Here is a 25,838-nt window from a genome sequence, read left to right as displayed (position 1 = left end):
CCTTAACATGACAATGTTTTCATTCAAATAGTTTTCACCTAGTGTCCTATTGCCCACCTGGAATAACAATGCTTGTCTCAAGAAGAACACTGTAACTTCATGGCACAACTGGCTTTAAGGTTGCTTTTGACAGTGTAATGCCTCCTTGAGCACCTTGTTAGAGGCCTGTTTTTCATAGAACAATGGGCATAGTAGCAGATTATAAATCAACGGTGGCTCATTTGTAACAGTTTGGACCCAAATGTCTAGACAATCCTCTTGAATAAATGTGTATTCTACCATCCTGATTTCTAGCAGAACTGGTTATTATACAATTGTCTTTGGAGTGTCTTAGAGGCAGTCGTCTGTAAGCAAAAATCTACCTTGTGAGACTTACTATTTATTTCCAACATTTGGTAAATCATTTATACAAACAATTTTACTCATCTACATCATGGCATGTAAGTAGAGTACACTGAACAAAAGGGAAGTCTTTTACAACAGCCACAGTAATGCATGACAACAAATAAATGTAAAATGCAAAGTGCTAAATGTCTTGAAGATACTAGAGAAATGAGGCCTCTCCAAGGTTGGCAACCTTTCCATGGATGCAACTAAAACAGATTGATGTTGAGTAGAGACATATTGCAACACACAGTTCCCTGCTCCCAATGCTCTGAGCACATTCATCCCACAGAGTGAAGTGATTCAGAGGCCTACACCTGGGCACAGCAAATTGCAAGGACCTTGTGATACATCACAGGACAGTGAAACTGGCTGCAGTTTCCCATTCAGATTCAAATTGGTTCAGGAATGTCAGGATCTGCCCCTCCCCAACTGGGAACAGCAGCACCTCATTCACCATGTCATGGTTAGCAGCTCTTCCAATATATCCAGTCAACTCCCTGTGGCAGTAATTTAAGCACACCAGAAACAAAACATTGTACCAGCTTCATTTCAGAGACAAACGTGAAACTGGCACCGAGATGGGACTTGTACCAGTTGGAGACACACACCTTTAATCCCAGGACTGGAGAGGCAGAGGAAGGTGCATCTCTGTGAGATTGAGGCCACCCTGGTCTACAGAGTTACTTCTAGGGAAGAGGCTCTGTAAGGATGGAAAAATTTAGCCTAACTCTCCACTGACCCCAGGAGTAGGCAAAAGGTCACATTCTTAACTGTTTATGACAGGGCTGTTTAAGACATCACCTGTGAGCGAGTGAATACAGGAAATGAGCCTTGTCACCCCACCCACTTCCTGGGTTAAGCATGGTCTTGGATAGTTCAAATTGATTGGTCTGCACTGGATGCTATGAGATTATTGGTTTAGGATGCGTGGGCTTTGTTGTAACCCTATAAAAGCTGTCTCAATTGTGTACCCAAGATTCCCCCAGTCCTCTACTGCCTCATGGAATATGGCTGCAGGGCCCAATGCTCTTGAAATATAAGAAACCTCATGCTTTTTCATCAAGACCGCTTCTCATGAGTGATTTGTCAGGGGCTGAGTTGGGGCATGGGTGTATATGTGCTCTGTGGATCTTTCAGCTCCAAAGCTACTGAGAAACCCTGGCTCATAAAACAAAAAAACAAACAAACAAAAAAAACACCCCAAAAAAAAAAAACCAAAAAAAAACAAAACAAAACAAACCAACCATACAAACAAAAATATGCCCTAAAATATTCATAATGACAGGTTACCTGAAGGGCCTGATTGGATATTGAGGCCTGAGTGACAAAGGTTACACAGTCCTTAATGACACAGTACAATGATTCCTGACACTGTCTTCCACCCCAGACAAATATATTTTCTAGTTCAGCAGAGATATGCATTTATATAGCACTTGTTCCAGACTCCAAAATCAAACCCTGCTATCTTCCTGTACTCTTTTCTTCCTTCTGGATACAATGTGGCTAGCTAGCTTGCACAGGACAGTAAACAATGTTATTGAAGTGATTATTCCCTGTCCCAAATTAAGAGGATTCCAGGACACAACAGGAGATATTTATTCTGTAGTTTCACACTGAAATCCCATGAACTAAAGGTACTTGTTGCCTGGTTCTCACTTGGACTTCAGACTCACAAGGTAGAAATACAAAAACCAGATCTCAAAGAAGAAAATCCGTGTTTATACAATCAGAAGGCTGGGTGAAGGCTGCATTGCTTTAGAAATATGAACCCAGTCCTGTTCAAGTAGAGAACACTGAATAATGCAGATGTTTTCTCATCTGCCCACTGAGGAAGCTGTGCTGGTTCACCATAGTTCTCATAGAGGCTTTCTTCCCAGCCCCATTCTCTACAAGTATTCAACTAACCATGGAGACAACAATTTTTATTGTTATTAATTTCTCAAGAAGTTGTGCAGAATTTCAGGAATAAATTCCCAATGCAATGGACCTATCATCCAGTCTTCTGGCAGGAGAAAGATTTATCGTCTTGTTTGTGCTATGGTTCCTGCATTTTTCTAATGTTTGTCCAAAGGGCCTGTGACAACCAGGTACCATGACTTCTCCTAACCTAAGCAAGAAGCCACAGATTAAATATCTTCTTTTGGTGTTCTAAAATCTCTCTTTAGTTTTTAATATTCTTGAGCACATTTTCAATCTGTTAAGTAAGAGAAGCATTCCAGTCTGCATTGTATAATCATCTCTGAAAGCTCTTCATATTGTGTGGAGGACGAAGGAGAATGTGAACCTGTGCACTGCAGGAAAAGAGCTGGGTCATCATTGCAGACAAGAAAGTGACATTAAAGTTCCTTATGGGCCAGGTGGGGGTGCCCCATGCCTTTGATCCCAGCACTCAGGAGGTAGAGACAGGCAGATCTCTGTGACTTCAAGGCCAGCCAGGTTTACAGACCAAGGACCAGGACACTGTGGAAAACTGTGTATAAAAACCAAAAATAAATAAATAATTCAATTAAAGAGAAAATCTACTGAAAACAACAACAGTAATTACAATAATTATAATAATTGGGATGCAATATTCCAGCCTGGTCTATAGAGATAATTCAAGGACAGCAGGTTTCTCAAAGGGAAACCTGTCTCAGAACATGAAAAATAAATAAATAAATAAATAGAATAGAATAGAATAGCGTCTCTGCAGATCTGAAGATCTCTAAAAGTGTAGGTCTGCAGTAGAAGCCAGTGTCAGTGACCCCTGTGCTTTGACTTTAAGAACACTCTAACCCTGGAGGAAGTGCTCTTGTCACTGAAGCTTCACTAGCCAATCAGGGGCATCAAGGCCACCCTCCAAGTCTCAGGGTTTGCAGGACACTCCCTGGAGACATGCTACAGGCTTGGTTTTATAGCAGAACAGGCACCATTGGACTGACTTCTGTGCTGATTGTTGCTGTGAAGAATTCTGAGCATGGAAGAGTGCAGAAGCCACAGCATTGTGAATGAGAGGATGTTACCTGAAAATAGGGAGGTCATAGTAGACAGTTTGGCAGGGCCTCCTGCAAGCTTGTTGGGAACCTGTCACCATATTCTGTGAGGTCACATGTGGTCCTAGCAACACCCAAGTTCTGGATGTTGACCTATGAATAGTTCAGTCTATGGGCTGCACTTGTGGAAAGCATTTCAATCAGGAGTCTTTGTGTAGAAAAGTCTTTGTACTCAACACCAACTTACTTTTTGTAGTGTCTGCACTATCATCGCTTCCATGAATTGGGTAAAGGCCTAGAGATTGAAATTAAAAAAAAAAAAAAAAAAAAAACAGTGTGTCATTCATTCAATGGCAATGTTGGAATACCAAATGCCAGATGAAGTTTATTGAGGGGAAAGAATGGTCTTAAATACTGACTTAAATCATAGTGGAAAAATTACAGGAATTTTAGGTTTAGCTCCTCCGTAATAGGTGTGTATTGTCACTAGGTGCGTGTCAGGAGGTGTGTGTCATCAAAAAATGGTAAGAGTACCAAAAAGCCTTGGGGCAAGGAGTTCCTGCCAACAGCTTCAGGCTAGCTCAAGGCACCTCAGGGGTCCATGCAGGGCCCTACAGGTCCCCCCCTTTTTTCAAATGTAAACTAACACTTGCCTTAGGTGGCAGAGGACGTCAGCATAATTCCTTTCCCTGAAAGACCCCTGCCAATCATATTGTATTAGCTTAGCTTAGCTGCTGCAGCACCATTATGAAGGAACCTTTGTGCACGTAGCCCCGGGTTCAGGACAGGGTCAGCAAGCCAGGGCTGCCAAACAGGATATCTGTGCCAGCCAGGAACGGAAAGTACCTGAAAAACACCCTGTGTACCCTAGATAGAGCCATTCATCTGGTTGCTATTATCTGGTTGTTATTCATCTGGTTGCTATTCACCTGGTTACTATGTACTAAGGGAACTTGTCCTCAGAATAACCCTGGCCTCATTTGAATTGAGCAATGGCATCCCTGTAACCATGCATCTCGCTTCTATACCTGCGCTTTTGCTCCCCTGTCTCTATAAAAATCCTTTTCCCCAGCCTGTCGGCGCGCAAGTCTTCAAGGAGATCTTGTCGCCCCAGGTACCTGTGTATCTGAATAAAGCCTCTTGCTGATTGCATCCACACAAGTGCTCTCGACTGATCCTTGGGCACGGGGTCTCTCCCAAGGGAAGACACTCCTTGAGGGTCTTTCATTTGGGGGGCTCCTCCGAGATAGGAGACCCTCACCCAGGGACCACTGACCCACCATCGGGAGTTAAGCTGGCCAGCACTTCGTTCGTGTTCATTGTTCATTTGTTCGTCTATGGCACTGCGAATCTGAATTCTGTACGATTCAGCTGAGTCGGTCAGTATTCTGGCGGAATAGAGAAGGAGTTGACGAACTCGGACTTCTCTCCTGCAGCCCTGCAAGACGTTCCAGGGGTATCTGGGGCCCAACTTTTTGGGACTCATCTATCTGAACCCACTACCAGAGTGGGACTCGTTGGGGCACAGCCCTCTTCCGAGGGGCATATGGTTCTTCTGGGAGACGAGGGATCCGGACCCTCTTCAGAGTCTCCGTCTGTATTTTTGCTTTCGGTTTTATGCCGGAGCCGCGCTGCGCATTTGTTTTGTGTTTGTCTCTGTCTCTTGTTTGGTGGCATTATCTTTGACACCCTCCTCTCTGAAGGGATGGGACAGTCTATAACAACCCCCTTAAGTCTCACTCTCCAGCACTGGGGCGACGTCCAAGACACAGTCAACAACCAGTCATCGGATGTCCGAAAGAAGAAATGGATTACTCTCTGCTAGTCCAAGTGGCCAACCTTTAATGTTGCCTGGCCGCAAGACGGGACATTTAACCTTGATACTATTTCACAGGTGAAAGCCAGAGTGATGGATCCAGGGCCACATGGCCACCCGGACCAGGTTGCCTACATCGTCACCTGGGAAGCCTTGGCTTCTGACCCTCCACCTTGGGTTAAGCCTTTCACAACCCCCCGCACGTCCTTCCCTGACTCCTACCGCTCCTTCCTTACCTCCCCCTCCTCTTACCACCCCGACCACATCCTCCCTTTATCCCACCCTCACAAAGAGTACAGTGACAGGGAAACCTTTGGGAAGCTCTAAGGCAGACAAGGAGAAGTCCAAAAGAGCACCCACTGAGGTGTTACCGCCCAATCCTGACTCTCCTCTTATTGACTTACTCTCTGATGAACCTCCCCCATACCAGGGTCCGGGACCTGAACAACAAGGAGAAGCTGCGGCTGCAGTTTGGGGGCCTCCCGAGCGACCCCCGACCCCGGAAGCGCCTGCCCCTTCGCCGATGGCTGGGCGACTGAGAGGTCGGCGGGAGCCCCCGCCAGATTCCACTTCTCACGCTCTCCCACTCCGGACAGGGCCGAATGGCCAACCTCAGTATTGGCCCTTTTCGGCCTCTGACCTCTATAGAAAAATAATAACCCTTCCTTTTCCAAAGACCCCACCACCCTAACCTCTTTGATCGAGTCCATTCTAGTTACTCATCAACCCACCTGGGATGATTGCCAGCAGTTGCTGCAGGCCCTGCTGACCTCTGAAGAGAAACAGCGGGTCTTCCTCGAGGCTCGGAAAGACGTTCCCGGTGAAAATGGCCGCCCCACGCTATTGCCTAATGAAATTGATGCTGTCTTCCCCTTGGAACGCCCTGGTTGGGATTTCACTACGGTTGAAGGTAGGAACCACCTGTGCCTCTATCACCAGTTGCTCATAGCGGGTCTCCACGGGGCAGCACGCCACCCCACCAATTTGGCCCAGGTAAAGCAGGTCATACAGGGCTCGGAGGAAACTCCGTCAGCATTTTTAGAAAGACTTAAAGAAGCCTATCGTATGTATACTCCCTATGATCCAGAGGATCCAGGACAGGCTACCAATGTCTCTATGTCTTTTATTTGGCAATCAGCTCCTGATATCAGAAAAAAATTAGAGAGGCTTGATAACCTCAAGGAAAGCTCCCTACAGGATTTATTAAAAGAAGCAGAATGCATCTTTAATAAGAGAGAGACAATTGAGGAAAGAGAGGAACGGCTGTGTAAGGAGTCAGAACAGAGAGAGGAGAGATTTAGAAAGGGAGCTGAGGAGAGAGAGAATGCTAGGGAACGGAAACGGAACAATGAATTTAGCAAACTGCTGGCCACCGTCGTTTCAGGTCAGGATAGAAAAGGACTTAAGACAGGGGGAGACTGGAAGGGACCCCGAGTGGAGAAGGACCAATGTGTCTATTGCAAGGAATGGGGACACTGGGTAAAGGACTGTCCAAAGCGACCCAGGGGGCCGAAGAAGCCAGGCCCCCGACCTCCCTTCTGACCCTGGAGGATTAGGACAGTCGGGGCCAGGAGCCCCCCCCTGAGCCCAGGATAACTCTCAATGTTGGGGGGCAACCAGTCACCTTCCTAGTAGATACCGGAGCCCAGCACTCAGTCCTAACCCATACCTCGGGACCACTCAGTGACCGATCGGCCTGGGTCCAAGGAGCTACAGGTGGTAAGAGATACCGATGGATGACGGATCAAAAAGTACAGCTGGCTACGGGTAAGGTGACACATTCTTTTCTGCATGTCCCGGATTGCCCTTATCCACTATTAGGAAGAGACCTCCTCACTAAATTAAAGGCTCAAATTCACTTTGAAGATAGAGGGGCTAACATAATGGGCCCCAAAGGGCCCCCCTCCAGATTCTCACACTGCATCTGGAAGATGAATATAGACTTTATGAAACTCAAAGACCCCAGGGACCTGACATGACTCCTTGGCTTGATAAATTCCCACTGGCATGGGCCGAGACTGGGGGAATGCGATTAGCACTGCGACAGCCTCCGCTCATAATACAACTAAAGGCTACAGCTGCCCCCGTCTCCATTAAGCAATACCCCATGTCTTATGAGGCGTATCAGGGAATAAAACCTCATATAAGGAGGCTGCTGGACCAGGGCATCCTCACCTCCTGTCGCTCAACCTGGAATACTCCCCTACTGCCGGTAAAGAAACCTGGTACTGGGGATTATCGGCCAGTGCAGGATTTAAGAGAGGTCAACAAGAGGGTAGAAGACATATACCCTACGGTCCCCAACCCTTATAATCTACTGAGCACACTGCCACCTTCCCACACTTGGTACACTGTATTTGATTTAAAGGATGCTTTCTTCTGCCTACAGCTGCATCCTGTGAGTCAATCTCTGTTTGCCTTTGAATGGAAGGAACCAGATCTTGGGCTCTCAGGCCAATTAACTTGGACCAGGCTTCCCCAAGGGTTCAAGAACAGCCCAACCCTCTTTGACGAGGCTTTGCATCAAGATCTGGCAGATTTCAGGGTGCAGCATCCTGCCCTGTTACTGCTCCAATATGTCTAATGCTGGCGGCAGCATCAGAAGAGGAGTGCAGGGAGGGCACAGAAGCCCTCTTGCAGACACTAGGACAATTAGGATATCAGGCATCCACAAAGAAGGCCCAAATATGCCAAAAAGAGGTCATCTACCTAGGCTATCAATTAAGGGACGGACAGAGATGGCTGACTGAGGCACGTAAACAGACTATTACTGACATCCCTGCCCCTAAAAATCCCCGCCAGCTGTGGGAGTTTCTGGGGACTGCAGGGTTCTGCCGCCTCTGGATTCCAGGGTTTGCGGAGATGGCTGCACCCCTATACCCTCTCACCAAACAAGGGACTCTGTTTAATTGGGGAGAGGAACAACAGAAGGCATTCCAGGATATTAAAAAGGCCTTGCTGGCCTCCCCAGCGTTGGGCCTCCCTGATACCACCAAACCCTTCTAATTGTTTGTGGACAAATGGCAGGGCTATGCTAAAGGAGTACTCACACTCAGAAACTGGGCCCCTGGAAGCGTCCAATAGCTTACTTATCCAAGAAACTTGATCCAGTAGCGTCGGGCTGGCCACCCTGCTTGCGAATGATAGAAGCCATTGCAGTCCTTGTCAAGGATGCCGGCAAATTAACTCTGGGTCAGCCTTTAACTATCCTAGCACCCCATGCAGTAGAAGCCTTGATTAGACAACCTCCAGACTGCTGGCTCTCCAATGCCCGCATGACTCATTACCAGGCCATGCTCCTGGATGCGGACCGAGTCCAATTCAGTCCAGTGGTTGCACTTAACCCCGCCACTCTGCTCCCCCTGCTGGGAAAGCCAGAACTGCATGACTGTCTCCAGATCCTTGCAGAAATGCACGGGACCAGACCGGACCTGAGGGATCAACCCCTCTGAGATGTAGACTACACCTGGTACACGGATGGCAGCAGCATCCTGGTGAACGGGGAGCGGAAGGCGGGAGCAGCCATGACCACAGAGACGGAGGTAGTCTGGGCAAAAGCCCTTCCGGCAGGCACCTCAGCCCAGAGAGCTGAGCTCATCGCACTAACCCAGGCCCTTCAGATGGCAGAAGGTAAGAGACTGAACGTCTATACAGATAGCCGATACACCTTTGCCACTGCCCATATACATGGGGAAATTTACCGGAGGCGAGGACTACTAACTTCAGAAGGAAAAGAAATTAAAAACAAGGCTGAGATCCTGGCACTGCTAAAAGCCTTGTTTCTGCCTCAGAAATTGAGCATTATGCATTGCCCTGGCCATCAAAGAGGCAATAGTCCAGAGGCAAAAGGGAACCGACTAGCAGACACAGCTGCAAGGGAGGCTGCCCTAAACTCCCTCAGCACCACCCGAGCCCTTCCTTTGACGTGCCCAGGGGAGAATCAGGAACTCAGACGCTCCCTGTCATATAGCCAAGAGGGCATAAGTCTCCTAAAGAAAATGGGGGCCACTTAGGACCCCAAAAGGACATTGGATTTTCAAAGGAACAATCGTTAGACCCATGAGACAAACCTACGAACTGATAGACTGTTTACATAAACTAACCCATCTGAGCCCCAAAAAGATGAAGACTCTCCTAGAATGCCAGGAGATGGGACAATACCTCCTAAATAGAGACGGGGCCATACAAAAAGTAACTGATGAATGCAAAGCCTGCGCCCAGGTAAATGCAGGCAGGACTAAGCTCGAACCAGGGATCTGAGTTCGAGGACACCATCCCGGTACCCATTGGGAAATCGATTTCACAGAGGTAAAGCCTGGATTATATGGATACAGATACCTACTGGTGTTCATAGACACCTTCTCTGGATGGGTAGAAGCTTTCCCCACAAAACATGAAATGGCAAAGACTGTGACCAAGAAACTCTTGGAAGAAATCTTCCCCAGGTATGGGATGCCCCAGATCCTGGGTACTGACAATGGGCCCACCTTCGTCTCCCAGGTAAGTCAGTTGGTGGCTAAGCTTTTGGGCATTGATTGGAAATTACATTGTGCATACAGACACCAAAGTTCAGGACAGGTAGAGTGCATGAATAGAACAATTAAGGAGACTTTGTCTAAATTAACGCTTGCAACTGTCTCTAGAGACTGGGTGCTCCTCCTGCCTTTAGCCTTATACAGGGCCCGAAACACACCGGGCCCACATGGACTCACCCCATTTGAAATATTATACGGGGCCCCGCCCCCATTTATGAATTTCTTGGATTCCAACATTGCTGATTTTGCTAATAGTCATTCTCTGGAAGCTCATTTGCAGGCATTACAGATTGTCCAAAGAGAAGTCTGGAAACCACTTGCAGCAGCCTATCGGGAGCAGCTAGATAAGCTGGTGGTACCACACTCCTACCAGATAGGAGACACTGTATGGGTACGCAGACACCAGACTAAGAACCTGGAACCCCGGTGGAAAGGACCATACACTGTCCTCTTGACTACCCTGACGGCACTAAAGGTTGACGGCATCACAGCCTGAATCCACACTTCCCACGTCAAGGCCGACCACACCACGGGAGAGAAGAAACTGACCACGACCTCACCATGGAGAATTCAGCGCACCCAAAACCCGCTAAAGCTAAGATTTACAAGTGGGGCCCCTTAACCATTTTATGGGCCTTGTTGGGACTAGGAATTGCGATGCAGGAAGGAAGCCCTCACCAAGTGTACTCTTTGACATGGCAAGTTTGGTCCCAGAGCTGGCAGGTTGTTTGGGAAATTCAGGGCAACCATGTGCTTAACACCTGGTGGCCTACATTCACCCCCTACTTTTGCCAACTGGCTGCCGGCCTGGACACTTGGGTTATCCCAACTATGGGTCCCCATAACTTACAATCATCATACATGGGAGCCAGACCCCAACAGATGATGGCCCATGGATGCAGCAGCCCCACCGCTAGATGCACATTAGCCCAATTGGGTTTTTATGTTTGCCCCCGAGATAATAGAGATCGAGCCACAGCCTACCGATGTGGGGGATATGAGGCATACTTTTGCTATGAATGGGGCTGTGAGACCACTGGGGACGCCTACTGGTGGCCCTCCTCTTCCTGGGATTTGATCACAGTCAAACGAAAATATACTCTACCTGACTCTGATGGACACACTTGTTATTACCAGAGAGGAACTGATGGAAATGCCAATTGGAAGAAACCACTGTCATTACCTCTCAGGATCGCATTCACAAGGCCAGGACGGCAGGCCACTGGATGGCAACAGGGGTACACTTGGGGTCTCAGATGGTATCTCCCAGGGACAGATAAAGGTGTCACTTTCAAAATTAAACTTAAAGTGAACACAGCAACCCATTCCATCGGACCCAATATGGTCATAGCAGACCAAAAACCACCCTCCCAGCCGGCCCCAGTTGTACCCCCTTATTACCCCCTGTTGCCCCAACAGCCTCCTTAGCCAGCAATAGCATCCCTAGTGTGCATACCCCTACTACCACTACCTTGGCTCCCCGCCAACCTGGGACTGGGGATAGACTACTCAACTTGATACAAGGAGACTATCTGGCTCTCAACCTCACAGATCCGAACAGGACACAAGATTGCTGGCTATGTCTGTTGTCAAGACCTCCCTATTATGAAGGGATGGCCGTTCTAGGTAATTACACCAACCACTCCACCACACCCACCAGCTGCATTTCCACCCCCCCAACACAAGCTGACCCTATCTGAAGCATCTGGGCAGGGACTCTGTATAGGGACTGTTCCCAAAACCCACCAGGCCTTATGTAAAACAACCCAACATATGTCCACAGGAGCCTATAACTTAGCAGCCCCTGATGGGACTTACTGGGCATATAGCACCGGCCTGACCCCATGTGTGTCTGTTCAAGTACTGAATACAATGATTATTGTATTCTGGTTGAATTATGGCCCAAAATAACATGCCATGATCCAGAATACATTTACAGTCATTTTGAAGGGAGACCCCGATTTAAGAGAGAACCAGTATCTCTAACTCTGGCCTTGTTAATGGGAGGTATCACCATGGGGGGAATAGCGGCAGGAGTGGGTACAGGCACTGCTGCTCTTATAGAAACCGGCCAATTTAAACAACTGCAGGCTGCCATGCACACTAACATCAAGGCACTGGAAGAATCGGTTAACCTCCCTCTCAGAGGTGGTCCTACAAGACAGGAGAGGATTAGATATGATATTTTTACGAGAGGGAGGATTATGTGGGGCACTCAAGGAGGAATGCTGTTTCTACGCAGATCACACCGGGTTAGTAAGAGACAACATGGCAAAACTTAGGGAAAGATTAAAACAAAGACAAAAGCTATTCGAATCTCAGCAAGGATGGTTTGAAGGATGGGTCAATAGGTCCCCCTGGTTCACCACCCTATTGTCCTCTTTGATGGGTCCCTTGATCATCCTACTCCTAATCCTCCTGTTTGGACCTTGCATCCTCAACCGCTTGGTCCAATTCATGAAGGATAGACTCTCTGTCATCCAGGCTCTGGTTCTCACCCAACAGTATCAGCGATTAAAACAAATAGACCAATCCGACCCTGACTTCATAGAACTAACATAGACCACATGAATGGAAGATTCCATTCAAAGCCAGAAGAGAAATGGGGGAATGAAAGACCCCCGCCAATCATATTGTATTAGCTTAGCTTAGCTGCTGCAGCACCATTATGAAGGAACCCTTGTGCACGTAGCCCCGGGTTCAGGACAGGGTCAGCAAGCTAGGGCTGCCAAACAGGATATCTGTGCCAGCCAGGAACGGAAAGTACCTGAAAAACACCCTGTGTACCCTAGATAGAGCCATTCATCTGGTTGCTATTCATCTGGTTGTTATTCATCTGGTTGCTATTCACTGGTTGCTATTCACCTGGTTACTATGTACTAAGGGAACTTGTCCACAGAATAACCCTGGCCTCATTTGAATTGACCAATGGTATCCCTGTAACCATGCATCTCGCTTCTATACCTGCGCATTTGCTCCCCTGTCTCTATAAAAATCCCTTTCCCCAGCCTTTCGGCGCGCAAGTCTTCAAGGAGATCTTGTCGCCCCAGATACCTGTGTGTCTGAATAAAGCCTCTTGCTGATTGCATCCGCACGAGTGGTCTCGACTGATCCTTGAGCACGGGGTCTCTCCCAAGGGAAGACACTCCTTGAGGGTCTTTCATCCCATCATTGGAGAGGTCACCCAGGCCCATAACCTACCTGTCTTAGGTTGGATATTTGCCCCCTCTGCCTTACCCATTACTGGGGAATAGTTTGTCAGACACAAGTGGGCAGAGGCATTTTCTCTTGAGCCAAAGACAGTATCTGTGTTGTTTGAAAGTTGTCGTGGGCCTCTCTAATGCTGTGGCAAAGTAGCACCAAGTGCAAGGGCTACAAACCCCAATGACCTGCTCACATGTTGAAGTCCTTGTAAAAGGCCTTCTGCATTGGCAAGTGGCACTCAGGTTTTATAGATGTTAATGATCTGCATGGGTAAAGCATGTGTATAACTTAAAAACTGATCACTCCAGGATTTCTGGAGAAAAAATCATGCATTAACAGAGATATGTGTAAAAGACAGAGAACAAGAAGCCATATGAGCTCCTCACAAAAATTCAAGTATTCCTACAAGAGGTTAGTTTGTAAATTTAGTTTAAAAATGCCTATTTGTACTAGATAATAAGTGTGATTTGGGTGGCTAAGGCTTAACCCAAATCACCTGATAGTTGATCAGTGCTTGCAGTATTTACAGATTGGGAGAGGGCTATGGTAGAAACTGTTGCTTCAGTGGTGAAGGCAGCACTAGCAGTCATGATCATAAAATCTCCTTTCCTCTCTGCTCCACACCTGGGTACGTGGCCCCCGACAGATTTTATAGTTGGCAGACCTGCTGATAAAAATGAAACTTTCTCCAAAATTAGTAGCATTAGTTACAAAAAAGAACGGAACCAGAATACAATGCCTGAGATAAAGGTGAAATTCTTGTCCTTTGGATCAAAGTGTAAATTTATAGTCACTGGATCCAAATTATAATTAATGGTCAGGAAAAAAATGCCACATATGGCTACTCAGACCCACAGGCATCAGGATGGGTAGATTCTTGAAGACCCATCGGACCTTCGTTCTGGCTGTTACAATCACTGTCCCTCCGCATATGGCGAATCAGCCGCTCAGGCACCCAAACAGGGTTATCTGCATCTTGTGGAAAGACACAAACTGACCCTCAGGCCCATACTAGAACTGGGTTGGGGCCGCACAGTTTTCCAGTAGGGACAGTTTTCCACGTAACTAAACCATAGTCAGATGACTGAGGGCGGCAATGACTGTCGGCTGCAGATCGAGCAGCACCATCAATAGTTAAAAATTTTTAAATATAAAGGACAAGAGAAAGGTGACTATGAGAAGACCCTGTAAACTCCACCTTTTTTTGTTTTATGAATTAGGCTTTAATTGTGCAAAGAGCACCTTCCACCATGTCCTGACCCTGAGGATATTAAGGGATACTCATCTTATGTGGGATAGAAAAAAATTTTTGCAAAAAGAGTTAAAACTCTGACTAGTATAAGCAAGGCCATTATCAGTTTTTAATTGTCTGGGCATTCCCATATAAGCAAAGGCTTATAAACAATGGCTTTTAACTTCCTTAAGCCTTTCTCCAGTATGAGCAGAGGCAAATATGAGATGAGAATGTGTATCCACAGATACATGAACAAATTGTAGTCGACCAAAGGAAGGAACATGGGTAACATCCATCTGCCAGATATCATTAGGTGTGACATCACGGGGGTTAACTTCAAGGTGTGGAAAAGGTAAGAACTCTGCACATAGGGGACAATTCTTAACTATATCAATAGCTTGTTATCTAGCAATTTTAAAATGGAATTTAAGTGACCCTGCATTAATTGGAAGGTTGTATGAGCTGTGCAGTCTGCTTCATAACCAGACTCTCTCATCATCATGATGGCATTATCTGTTTTAATATTAAAATCAGCAATGGCATTTCCTTCACTTAAAGGGTGGGCTAAATCAGAATTTGCTTGGAGATGTCCTACAGAAATTGGAGGAGAGCGCCTCCATAGTAGGCTTTGTATGTCTAGTAAGTGTTCTTGTACATGAGAGACTGGAGCTATATAAGCAGAAGTTTCTAAGGGAGCCAATATATGATACACATATTTACTGTCTGTGTATAAGTTAAATGGCTGATTAGAAAAATGTTGAAGGGCTAATAGTACTGCAGATAGTTCCGCAAATTGTGCAGACTTCACTTTAAGTATAGAGCGTTTGATAATGGGAAAAGAAATAGCTATTGCACAACCATTTGAAAAGCCATCTGTAAATAGATTGTGGGCCCCCTTCAGAGGATTTTGGGAAATAACCTTGAGGAAACACACAGGGTGATTTTTTTTTAATGAGCTAACTTACTGGAAGGAAAATAACTATCAAAGTGGCAGGGTGAGGAACACAAGCAATGTGCCCAATCCTCATCAAACTGTTGAAGCCATTTTATCTGTTGTTGGGTATAGGGACTAACAATTACATCCAGCATCATGCCAAAAACTTGAAGGCTCATTTTGTATGCCTTTTGAATAATAGAAAGCTTTGCCTGGGGATAAGATTTAACTGCCTTTCTTGGGGATGAATGTTCATGCACCCACAATATAGGACCAGTTTGCCAAAATACCACAGTAGGGGAATATGCTGAAGCAAAAACTAATAACATCAAGTTCTTAGAATAGTCAATATAATTTAAACGTGCAGATTGGAGGCGTTTTTGCACAAGCTGTATGCATTTCCACACAGCATGCGTTAAGGTGTGTGGAGAAGTGGGATAAGAATCCCCTTGTAAAATATCAAATAATGGTCTAAGATGCCCAGTGGTTAGGGTTAAACTAGATCGAACCCAATTTATGTCTCCCAATAATTTTTGAAAATCATTAAAGGTGGTCAGTTTATCCAGCCTTAAAGTAGTCTTTAACAATTGATGACCAGTATTGATAGGGAAATTCTTGTTGCACCTTTTCTGGGGCTATTCTTAAGCCAGCTACTTGAAGATGACGTTGCAATTCCCCAAAATCCTCATTCATTTCCTTAGAATCTGGGTCACATAAAATAATATCATCCATATAATGTAAAATATAGAGGGATTGAAATTTCTCTCTAATGGGGGCAATGGCCAATGATACATAAATTTGACAAATAGTGGGACTCTTGGCCATTCCTTGAGGCAACACCACCCATAGATAACTCTTATAGGGCTCTTTAAAATTAAGAGAAGAAAATTTCACAGCCCAGTGTGATCTCCGGCTCTTATGATAATTAAATTATTAGATACAACAGACTGAGAGTCACCTTGTATGAATTTACCCAGTCCTTTTCATTGTACATAACCTTGGTTAGCCAGCATATTTTTAACAGGCTCAGTAGTAAGGACCGCTCCCATGGCCTGAAGCACATCTCTCCCCCAAAGATTAACAGGGATATGACTTAACACAAAAGCCTGAAAAATACCTGTATGTCCTTCATTATCTGACCATTTAAGAAACTGAGTACTACATTCTGGAGCCACAACCATGTCCTTGTTGTCCACACCAACAGCATGTCTTTGGCCTGGCTCCTCCATTGTCCCCACCTCTTTTAATAACTGAAGCTATAATCTGGACTATAATGTGATGACAATCTATGTACCGACATATAAGTATATAATCATTAAGACCTTTGGCCTTATGGAGATGTAAAGCCTCTTTACAATACTTGTTTGCATTTTTAAATGCCAATTGTTTAACTATGGGCATGGCATTTCCATCATCACCAAATGTGCCTGGCAGCTGTAGGAGGCAGTCTGCAAAATCTGAATAGGGCTCAGACAGTCCCTGCAATACCTTAGATAGTTTATCTCCTGCAGCCTTAATAGGCAGGGCTTTCCAAGCTCTAGTAGCAGCAACAGCATTTTGTGCATGGACTGCTGGGTCAAAAAGAATATGAGCTACAAGTGTAGAATATTGCCAAGTGCCTGCGAGCATATCTAAATACCTAGCAGGAAATCCAGCAACAGCATTACTTTGTATGGTTTCCTTGCAAAATTCTTGATATTTGTCTTTCCATAGCAAATAGTCACCCCTACTCAGCAAGGCTCTACAGTGCTGCATCCAATCAATACAATTTAATCCTGGGAAAGACTCAAAAATTGTCTGAGTAAAAGGAGCATGGGGCCCATAAGCAGTGACAGCCTCTTTAAGCTGTTTTTTATCCCTAAAATTTAATGGGCTGTGCTCCCTCACTCTGTTAACCTGCGGATCCACTGTCTCAATCACTGGAAACACTTGTCTTTCCTATTCTAACACTTCTACCTTGGTTATTGAATCTTTGGCCTCTTCCTCTAACCCTCGAGGTGCAGAGGCCCTACAAAAGGAAGCAGAATCACAAAAGTGGTTGTGCCTTGGGAGTTGAAATATGGGCTCGCCAGCTTCATTTTCTGATTCCAAAGTATCCAGTTCATCAGTTACAGCATGACTATCATATCCTAGTTGGGATCCCTCTTGTCCCCTGATAGATATTGTAATTCCTCAAAAGGCCTATTCATCTCTGCCATTTTTCTTTTTAATTGTGGCAATGAATTCTTTAGCTGTCTTTATTTAATCCTATTGCCCTGTCTTTTCAATAGGGCCACTAATAGTCCACTGAGACTTTCTTTAGGGTCACTGGAACCCATCCTTCAATACACCCTCATTCACTTAATTTTGCTGGCCGGCCTCCGAGGGTGATTTCTTAGGTTATCCTTTCTTTCAAAATCTTGGTGGGCAAGATCCACTGGTATTGCTTGTGCCCTGATTTGTTCCACAAATCAGGTGATGGCCTAGAGATTGAAATAAAGACAAGACAGGGGGTCATTCGTTCAATGGCAATGCCGAATGCAGTTTATTGAGGGGGAAAGAATGGTCTTAAATACCAACTTACAGCACAATGGAAAATTACAGGAATTTTAGGCTGAGCTCCTCCCTACGATATGTGTGTCCTGAGGTGTGTTATCAAAATGGGAAGAGTTCCAAAACAGCCTTGGGGAAAGGAGTTCCAGCCAACAGCTTCAGGCTTGCTCAATGTCCCTCGGGGGTCCATGAAGTGTTCTACACCATATCTTTGTTAAACAGGAAGTTTGATAAACACATTGTAAGTGTCTGCTTCTTTGACAATATAGTCATATAATTCTGGCACTCCCCACATTTATTTCATGACATGGACATTATAATGTATTCATCAATTTACCTTAGAAGGAAACTGAATTTGATGTTCACATAGAACTTTTCTTGGCTCTTTAAAAATCATATAGCATTGAGGAAAAAAAAAACCAAAATGAATAGACATAAAGGGAGACACAAGCTTGTAGATCAATTATACTCATATAACATCAAAGAAATTTTATGATTAGGCCAGCCTCTCACAGCAATATCCCAGCCCCTGATAACCACATCTGTCTTTTTAGGGTTTTATTGCTGTGAAGAGATACTGCAAAAAAATGGAAACTCTTAAAAAGAAAACATTTAATTGAGTTGTCTCACTTAATGTTTCAGAGATTCAGTTAATCATCATTATGGCTGGGGCATGGCACCCTGCATGTGAATGTGGTGCTATAGGTTAGTGTCATTAACTCTTGACTCAGAGGCAACAGTACGTTCACCAACACTGGCCAGCATCCTATATGCAAGAAACATCAATGCCTGACTCCACCTACACCTAGTGACATACTTCCTCTAACTAGGTAAAGTCCACTCCAGCAATGCCACACCCCCTACTACTGTCACTAGTGGAACTCACAGACTATGGACTGACTGTTGGAGGATTTTCATTGCATCAGACTAAACCCTGTGAATGTCAGTGATAGTTATTTGAATTGATCTGTTCGAGGGGCCCTGGCAGTGAAACAAGGAGCTATCCCAGTTAACAAACTGGCTGTTTGTAACCTACATCCTATGGTGAGACACCTTGTTCTGTCATGATACAGGATGGAATGCCTAGAGCCTTTCTCAGCTTGGTATGCTAGACTTTGTTGACTTCCAAAGGAAGTTCTTATCCCCCTCTAAGAACTGGATGGGGCTTATGAAGGGGAAGATATTGGGGAAGGAAGATAAGGAAGGAGGTGAACTATGGATGGTATTTAAAATGAAGACTAAATTTTAAAAATAACATTTAAAAAGAAGCAGTGTATTATTTGTATCATGACCCAAAGCGACTGGTTTTATTTTCATTTGCGTTTAATGATGGAAAAATTTAGCCTAAATCTCCATAGACCCTGCCCCCTAGCAGTGAGTACGCAAAAGGTCACATTCTTGACTGTTTATGACAGGGTTGTGAGTGAGTGAGTAACATCCTGGGCTAAGTGCAGGCTTGGATACTTCAAATTAATTGATCCACACCAGATGCTATGAGATGATTGGTTTATGATGTGTGGGCTTTATTGTAACCCTATAAAAGCTGTCTAAACACTGTACTCAGTTTTCCCAGTCCTCTACCCCACGTGGAGTATGGCTGTGGACCCCAGTGCATTGGAATATAAAAAACCTCATGCTTTTGCATCAAGACCACTTATCGTGAGTGATTTGGGGGGGGGGCGCCTTTCCTGAGTCGGGGCGTGAGGGTCCACGCCATCTGCGGGTCTTTCATAAGTAAAAAGAAATGTTTACACAAAATTTTGAATATACAGTATTTGTAAGAGAGATGTTGTCCTTGTGTGTTTATGGGACACACCATAGAAGTGGTTGTTAGATATCCTGTATCTATAGTAAGAGGTTTTTACAAACTTCTGTGTTTGGTTGGTGGGATCTGAAATCAGGTCATCCAGAAGATTATGTGCTGTGCCATTTGCTAAGCCCATATAAATAAAGAATTCAATGAATAATCATTGGGAAATGGATGCCTCAACATTATGATACCATGGAAGGTACATTTGCAATATGAATTCATTAAAATACAAATAAAATTTCCAATGCCTCATCTAATTCCTGACCTATATGAAATTGGAAACACATGTAAGTATCAACAGGATTACAAATAATAATGCATGCACTGACACAGTGTGACTTTTATACTCCCAACAAATCTACAGCGATTGAGAAGGTACAAAGTATTTGGGAATCAATAAAGGGAATGTATAGAAAAATGGAAAAAGAAACGCAGGAAAATATAACCAACCATTTCTCAAGAGGTCAAGGGAAAGTCAGCCTTGTAAAATGAGGTCTTGACTAGTGTAACACAGCTACCAATGATTTTATGTGTTTATAAAGTAAATAACTAGACTTCACGACTCCCAAAACTTTAAACAAGAAGAAGCCTTAAACTATTCTGATTCTGACCCTCAAGCTACTGATATTTAGACTATGTGCCATAGTCTAAAACTCCACATACAGATGGGGTTAATATCTTGCTTTGCTACTGCAAACTCTTATGTCCCCTCGTGGTTTAAGGTAAACACGGACCTGTTGATGCCCAGATGGAAAAAAACATAGAAGAATAATTTAATATCTGTTCCTGCCACATGTATCATGAAACAGCATGAGGCATCCGCACAATCCACACATTCAATATCATGCCCACCTAGATAGTTCTGTAGATCAGAAATTCCATTTGTTCCCAGAAACTCAACTTTCCTGAATCACACCATTGTTTTGGGAGGTAGGAAAATGTTAATAGCACTCTGATCACATATTGCTGAAGGAAGATCCCCATCACCTCTTTTTAGCGGTTTCTAAACTTTGAGTAAATCATGTAAGAAAACCTGAATGTTGAATGAGATTTTCATAATTTCCAGAAGCCAAACTTACAGTTTACCAGTGAATGTTCCCACAAAACACAAAAGCAACCCTGTGATGCACAAACGTGTCACCTGGTCTCAAGTTTTCTTTCTGGCAGACATAATTTTCTGTAGAGGAAAACTGTGATTGTTGAAAAGTGGATTTATTGGGCTGTCTCGGAAGCTGAGGGCCACATACTCTAACAATGCCTAACAATGGAAATTTGAAGAATTCTGTAGTTGCTTGGTTTATGAGTCTAGATGTCTTAGCTGGTCTTCAGCATAAAGAAGTATTTCAAAGAAATGCTCTCTAAAGCTATTATGGAATAGAATCAGTAGGATCCATATGGCATCAACTTTGTGGAGCTTGTAAGATATGTGTCCAAGTATGATGGTATTTTGTGGTCCTTTAAAAAATGAAGCTCCATTTTATTCATTCACTAAATTTAAGTCATCAACCAAAGGTAGGGCAATGCCAGAAGACTTCTATTAATATGTATAAATGGCTAATAGTAATTGCTTCCCATATTAAATGCACTCCATAACTGCACATACCGTCTGCATTCAGGCACTGTATAGCTGCACTTACTGCCTGCCTGAAGGGTGTGTGTAAACCTGACTGAGCCCAAATCTATTGTTATTTAGATGGGAGACTTTCACCATCCAGGCTCAGGCATCTTGTAGCAGGAAAGATAATGTCTTAAGTACAATAGAGTTATTTGATTTCAACTTTCCTGGTTGAAATGGTGGTAAGGGAAAATTAAAAGCACTGTGGTCAAATCTTGCTGAACTATGATCCCCATCTCCTATTTCCACTGATTTTTAAACCTGAATGTGGAATGCCACATTCCTAAATTCCAGAAGCCAAAATATTAGTTTCTCCCTTGTATGTTCCAAAACATGCCAAAAGCAAGCCTGTGATGTACAGAGGAAACAAATATTTGTTTCTGTTTTGTTTTGTTTTTTTTTTTTTTTTGGTTTGGGTTGGTTTTTCAAGTCAGGGTTTCTCTGTGGGTTTGGAATGTTCTTTGAAAAACAGCCTGGCCTAGAACTCACAGTGATCTATCTGGCGCTCCCTCCCAAGTGCTTGGATTACAGTCTTGCACCACCACAGACCAGTATGGATACTGATATCACATCTATCTCACTCTCCTCAGGGAACATATATACAAGCAGGCACAGAGCACAAGGGCTATTGGCCCTGGTCTGCACAAGTCACATGGTCCCTCACAATCCCAGCAGCAATTACAGCTAGGCAGAGCTGCTCTTCCTGCACAGAATCCCAGACACTGAACATGCTGTGTGGCGGTGGTTTACATTGGAGCTCCTACAAGATAGCCTGCAATTTCTTTTCATGAAAACATCTCTCCATTATCACCAAGAAATGCCCAGTCAGGCATTTTGCAAATCATCTAAAATTGATTACAGTTTCCACAATGCTAATTTCCACCGATGGAAAGCACGAAATTGCTCATGTTCCTTCTGTCTCCCACTTCTTTCTGCACAGTGTCTACAGCAAAATCAAAGTTCTTAAATGAACTCAATTCTTTCATATTCCTCTCTTTAATTGCAGTCCCCAATACCAGCCACAGTGTTTGGTAAACAGTCAATAAATGATCTGTATTTGCTTCTCAATGAACACCCAAAGCCTCATGCTGAATGATGCAGTAGTTTCTTCCCAGCACAGGATAGTACAGGCACGATAAAATGTTATCCACACAATTTTCATACCTAACCCTGTATGTCATGCCCCAGCTAAATATAACCTTCCAAAATTTTGATCACACAAATCAAGTCTGTCTTCATTCATGTGACATGCATTAATACACCCTGAGGATTAAAAAAAATCACTGAATATTCATTAGTTAAGATTTTTTTCTTATTGCTGTGTATAAACAAAAAAAAAAAATTCCACAAGTCATGTTGTTTTTTGAGAAAGAGTTTCTCTGTGGCTTTGGAGTCTGTCCTGGAACTAGTCTCATATACTAGGCTCGTCTCAAACTCACAGAGATCTGCTTGCTTCTGCCTCCTGAGTAATCCTCTCCCAGTCAGGGAATCCAACCCCAGTCTAACTAATGACAGGCAGGGATGAGATATTCACCACTATTCTATGCAAGAGAGATCTTATACAGAAGACACTTAATTGGAGTGACTCACAGTTTCAGAGGTCCAGTCCATTGTCATCATAAGAGAAAAAAATGATTTGAAGAAGAATGTCATGGTGGTTTCATCTTGATACACAGGAAACAGTACGTCATCTTACACACATTTGCTCATATCCAGCACATAGAAACTCTGACAGCCCGTAACCAGTTAAACTCTTCTTCCCAAAATGCCAACATAACAGCATCAATGCCACAAATTCTAATAGTACCACTCCCTATGACATCATCGGCCCAATCTCATTCAAACCATCATATTTCCTGAAGCAGGGCCTTTTTCATGATAGTAACTTAAGCAGCTGACTACCTACCCTGATACCCCTTGAAACACACACACACACACACACACACACACGCACACACAAAACTGTTCATTATACTCTAGTCTGAAGAAATAAAGCATGCTACACATGATTTTTTTTTCCTGTAAGTGCAATGCATGGTTGACTCCATGATGTCCATGATATAAATGGACAATTAAACACGATGGACATAATTTTTCATCTTTTGACATCTTTACATCATTTGTGGTTTTGGAGTGGGTTATATTTTAAATCAAATTGCAGTGTTACAGATTAATGATTTCTGTTTATTAAATATTTCTGTAAAAATAATTGGTATCCACATATAAAATGTTTAAGATGCTTGGTCCACAAACAGGTACTGAAGGAATACATTCACTTATTTAAAAAGGGATAATCAAGAGATCAGCAAGGACATTGCACTGGAAGCAAAAAAAAAATGGGATCAAGGACACCTACGTCAAAAAGAATGAGCCTGTCACAGAAACCTAATTCTGAAAAACTGGAAGAGCAGCTGTTCTATATTTGCCTTTCAAATGAGAAATAACTCCATAGACTTAAGAGATATGTAAAGAATATCTCTGTAATGATAGCATGCATTCTTTTCTAGCTAATGGGCAAAGGGGACAGAGCCTAAAACAGATGTGTTGGGAGATTTTGAGACAGGGTTTCCCTGAGCAAAAGCCTTAGTTGTAGTGAGACTACCTGTGTTTATGACACCGGTCTGAATCTCACAGAAATCTGCCTGTCTGTGTCTCCTGAGTACTGGGTTTAAAGGCAAGCATCACCACAACCTGGGTCCTAAAACAAACTTTAGCATTACAAAGTTACTGCCATTTTTAAGTTCTTCCAGGTTCACATTACAAATGACACTTTGAAGAATTTAAGTAGTAATAAGAAACAGGAAGTAAGGCCAGGAATGCAATTAAAGTTTTCAACAGAAAAATTAGTACTATAATTATTTAATAATACATGAGTAACAAGAAACACAGGTTCACACTTCACTGACAGGGCTTGGATTGGAGGACCAGAACATGAGGAAAAGTGGAAAGGCAGAACAAAGAAAAGATAAAACCTGTGAAAGGGACGTCTTGCTTAACCTATGTCTTATTCTAAGTACGCTTCTTATGAGGAATAGCTTACTGTTCTCTCCTTTCAGGGGGAGATGGAAAAAATGGGAGATTTTAGGAATTCAGTAGGAGTTATCTTTCAATGAGACCAGCTCATGAGAATACTACTCAAGCATTGCATCATGAGGAGAACACAGTGCATCTGGGGAACTTTAGTGATTAAACCCACAACACACTTGGGACCAGTAACCCCAGCTCCATGTGGTGGGAATAGTAGTGTTCACAGGATATGAAGCAACCTCACCACAAAGGCTCTGGTTCAGACAATTTCATTCTCTCCAAACATGTTCATTATGTTAAAGGAAGGGATCTATTTCATTCTCAATACCTGAGTGTCTAAGTCTAGGTGCCCAGGATGATACTGGCTCTACTAAGCTCATTAGTGGGTTTGAGAAAGAGCTATGTTCCTTCTTTGTGAGTCAGGACCTAAACAGATGTCTTGCTTGCTCAGTCAACCCCTCAACACAACAGTGTTTACTTTTTCAAATAGTTCTCCTCTGGGTTCATCTTGCCAATCTGGATGAACTATGATTTTCTCTAGAAGAAAACTTGACCATCTGGGAGACCATTCCAGTAATTCCCCCTTAAGCAGCTTGAGAATGACCTCTTCTATGACATGAGGATGGGCCTAGGGGTACTTTGTTAATCAGGAGTTTCTCATTTGACATGATTTGCAGCCAAACTACTACAGAGAGATTTAGGGATACAAAAAGAGATAATTGTTATGTAGCTTAAAATTGAGTTTAGGTGAACTGAACTTGCTCTTTACCTGGTTGTCACAGTCACTTAAAATCAGGAAAGAGAAGCAGGCTCCAGATGGCAAACACAATAGTAGCTCTTTCTCCTCCTAGAAAGCTGGATGATGGCTCTAAGAATGTAGGAGTTTTATCCCTGAAACTCAGAGAAAATGGTTGGAAAATGCATAGTAATGAAAACAGTAGTCTTCCTAGAAATAGTTGGAGAGGAATGAAACTAGGAAGTTTGTATTTGTGAGCAATATTGTTAGTCAACACATGTTCAGTAGCAGGTTAAAAACAAAAGAAAGCAAAAACTAACTGCATTATTCAAGGTTCTCTGCATGGACAGGGATGGAAGGATGAATTTCTCCATCTATGTAATACATGGATTTATTATAATGTCTCATAGGCTTTGGTCCAGGTAGTCCAAAAATGGCTGCTTAACAATGGGCACCTGGAGACTACAGCAGTTGTTTAGTTCACCAGGGTGCATGTCTCAGCTGGTCATCATTATATTTGCCAAGCCCAAAGAAGAAAGCTCTAAAGCTAGCAAAGTAATAAACTTGGTAGCCATAGCTAGGGAAAGCAGCAACAGAAGAAGAACTTCCTCTTTCAATTCCCTTTAGACATGCAGTAGACCACCAGATGTTGTGACTCATATAAAGGTGGATCTGATTCTTCATTTCATGTTTTGTTTTATTAATATATTTCATTTTTGATTACTGGCACCCTCCTTATTTGTGATATTAAACATGTGCAGTGCCACCAAGTAGTTAAAGACAGATCTCATCATCTAATTCCATATAAAGCTTCCCTGAGTGGCTTTGACAGTTCTGGAACACATTCTGCCTGCCGGTCCCATCTGAAATCCTATACAGGAACCCATTCCAACTTGTTATGGGTACAGAGAGATCAAATAAAAACTGTGGTCCATAAGATATTATCTTTCCTACCATACGTTGTCTGGTCCTTTTTGGTTATTTATCTCCTATTTAAAAGCAATATATTTGGGCCCATACAGGCTTATAGACACCC

At 43.7% G+C, this 25,838-nt stretch overlaps 1 pseudogene; it reads left to right on the top strand.

The window, feature by feature from the left end:
* Positions 1-5,064: 5,064 nt before the first annotated feature.
* LOC127218454 (uncharacterized) lies at positions 5,065-10,332 on the top strand (annotated as a pseudogene).
* The last annotated feature ends 15,506 nt before the right edge of the window (positions 10,333-25,838 follow it).

Source organism: Phodopus roborovskii, unplaced genomic scaffold (assembly GCF_943737965.1).
Source record: "Phodopus roborovskii unplaced genomic scaffold, PHOROB, whole genome shotgun sequence".
Classification (NCBI taxonomy): domain Eukaryota; kingdom Metazoa; phylum Chordata; class Mammalia; order Rodentia; family Cricetidae; genus Phodopus; species Phodopus roborovskii.
The sequence above is the reverse complement of the archived record's forward strand: the minus strand, read 5'-3'. Positions and strand labels throughout refer to the sequence as shown.